Consider the following 2,928-nt stretch of genomic DNA (forward strand, 5'->3'; position numbering starts at 1 on the left):
TTCAGTCAGTTCTGGATTCATTCGGACCTGGACTCGTGGGTTTTACAAATAGTGTCCCAAGGGTACAAACTGGGGTTTCAAGACGTTCCCCCTCACCGATTGTTCAAATTGGCCTTAGTCAGCAGGGAGAAGGTTTTTATTCAAGCCTCTTCGTGGTCCCGAAGCCGGACGGCTCAGTCAGACCAATCTTAAATCTGAAATCCCTCAATTTCTTCCTAAAGAAATTCAATTTCAAGATGGAATTTCTCAGGGCAGTGATCTCCAGTCCGGAGGACGGAGATTTCATGGTTTTGGTAGACATAAAGGATGCCTACTTACATGTTCCCATTTAGCCACTGCCTCAAGCTACCTAAGGTTTGCAATTCAGGATTGTCATTACCAATTTCAGACATTGCCGTTTGGTCTGTCCACGGCTCCGAGGATTTTCACCAGGGTGATGGCGGAAATTATGGTTCTCCTTCGCAAGCAAGGAGTCACAATTATCCCGTACTTGGATGATCTCCTGATAAAGGCGAGATCCAGGGACCAGTTGGTGCAAAACATTGCACTCTCCCTGACAGTTCTTCAACAACATGGTTGGCTCCTAAACTTGCCAAAATCGCAGTTGGTCCCAATGACGCGGTTGTTGTTTTTGGGAGTCATACTGTTAGGCGCCGGGGTCCGCTTGATGGTCTGCGCGGCCCGGCGCCTAGCAACTAGAGACGCCGTGCACGTACAGCCGCCGGCTCCCTAGCAACGCTAGACGCCGGGCGCGCTGAGCCGCACGGACCCTAGCAACGGGGACGCCACTGGCGGACCGCGTTCCCCGTTGCTAGGCTTTAGGAAATTAAGATATTCACCTGCTCTCTGGCCGTGCAGCAAGGCAGCTGCACGGCATTTATTCTAATCAGCCTTTAGCAGCTGATTGGAGGACTCCTTGTTAAATACACTCCCAGGGCTTCTCACAGACGCCGGTAATAGCTTCCTGCATGCTGCCTTTGTTTGCTGAGAGTCTGTTTCCAGTCCTGCTGTATCCGGTCATTCCAGTCCGCAGAAGTCCGGTATTCGGGAGTTGTCATCTCATCCCAAGAGTTCGTTTGGTTCCCTGGAGTCCTGACTGATCACCGTTTTATATCCAGTGGTGTTCGTGAGTTGCGGCTCTGCCGTGTGTTGCGGCTCAGCCGCTTTACCTTTTATATTTTGTGTTTGGAGCATTTGCGGAGGGTTCCGCTTCCACAAGTCCTCTCTGGTACTTGGCGGTGCCGGGTAGGAGAATTGGACAAGTGGATATTTTGGTTGTCCTTTTTCCTGGCGGTTTCTCCGCACATATTATAGTTTTGAGTTTGCTTAGCCCCTGGCCTGGTTGTTTAGTTAGAGGGCCTCTTGTTATCACCCTGTCTCAGGTTTCCCTTTGTCTCTCATTAAGACCGGGGGGCATCGAAGTTGGGCAGACATAATCCGCCCTTCAAACGCGGCTGCCAAGGGCTCAAGAAACCATAGTCTCGCAGGGGATTTCTGACAACATGGGTGAGACAACAGAGTTAGGGCGCCAGGGGCTATTTTCCTGTCCTGCTCCCTTCCCCAGCATTCCGTTCCAGTGCTCCAGTCCTTGCCATAAGATCTTCTCTGACCAGAGTGCTGGAATCATAACATTATTACCGGCCATACCAAAACTTAAAATTAAACGGGGTTTAATTTTTTCTCATTCAGTTTTGTGAGAGTTTATCGGCCTCATGAATCCAACAGGTTTAGGGCCAAATCCTGGTCAGCTCTTAGTCAGCCAGATTCAAGAACTTACTCAGATGGTTCAGGATCTTTCTCTTCGGGTGAAGTCGCAGGAAGATCTTTTGCGAGCTTCCCCAAGGGTAGTCCCTGAACCAAAGATGCATTTGCCTGACCGTTTTTCTGGTGATAGAAAAGAGTTTTTTAATTTTAAAGAATCCTGTAAACTTTATTTTCGTTTAAGACCGACTTCCTCGGGTACTGAATCTCAGCGGGTCGGGTTTATTATTTCTTTGCTCCAGGGGGATCCTCAGACCTGGGCATTTGGTTTAAGAGCAGAGGATCCGGCATTGTTGTCAATTGACGCTTTTTTTGAGTCTTTAGGGCTCTTGTATGATGACCCTGATAGAGAGGCGTCCGCTGAAAGTCAGTTGCGCGCTCTCAGACAGGGTAGAAATCCTGCAGAGGTTTGTTGTACGGAGTTTCGCCGTTGGTACCTGCCAGGTGAGATACTATGATCATGTTGGTGCTTCTCCCAGGGCAAGGCTCACCCATTGCACTCTGGGTGTGCTGCCCCTGTGATTTCCCCAAATGTGGGAAACTTGACTGCATAATTTGTGTTTCCCCTGGTCGGCTCTCGTATAATTCAGATCTCTTTGTCTCAGGTCTCTCTCCAGCCTAGTTTGCTGTCTGTTTCCACTTCTCTTTTCTTGAGCCGCTCCCTTCTATGCCCTTGCGCACTATCCTGACTTCTCCCGTCTGCTTACTTTGTGCCTTCCAACACACAATGCAAACTACAGGTAGTGCTGCAGGGCCCACACCCTTTTACTTGCCTCACAGAGCAGCTCTGGAGCTGTTACAGTGCCCAGCTGCTGCAAGAAATCAGCTTGAATGCTTCAGGGGCTGGGGCATTGCCAACATGAGCCCCACACCGAAGGAGGGTGGGGGTGTTTAATGCGAACTAAGGGTCACCCAAGCGCCGCAAAAGGCCGCCATGCCCTGCATGCCCCTTTTCTCTTTTCATATGCAGACGAGGGTTGAAGCCAACTTTGACCCACTGCTTGGATGGCATTACCATATGCAAATCAATCTGCTGCAGGCCTTCCCCCAGGAATGCTTGCACTAGTTGTTGCATTTGGTTTGTTGTTTGGGGGTGCTTCAGTATTAGGCAGCCTTCTGCCCTCCCATGTTCATCTGAAAATATGTGTTCTCCCTGCAGTTGTTGTC

At 49.9% G+C, this 2,928-nt stretch overlaps 1 non-coding gene across 1 annotated transcript; it reads left to right on the forward strand.

The window, feature by feature from the left end:
* The first annotated feature begins 2,190 nt into the window (after positions 1-2,190).
* Positions 2,191-2,353, forward strand: LOC135025501 (U1 spliceosomal RNA). The gene has a single exon (XR_010222244.1). It is a non-coding gene; the product is annotated as a U1 spliceosomal RNA (small nuclear RNA).
* Positions 2,354-2,928: the final 575 nt, after the last annotated feature.

Source organism: Pseudophryne corroboree, unplaced genomic scaffold (assembly GCF_028390025.1).
Source record: "Pseudophryne corroboree isolate aPseCor3 unplaced genomic scaffold, aPseCor3.hap2 scaffold_419, whole genome shotgun sequence".
NCBI lineage: Eukaryota > Metazoa > Chordata > Amphibia > Anura > Myobatrachidae > Pseudophryne > Pseudophryne corroboree.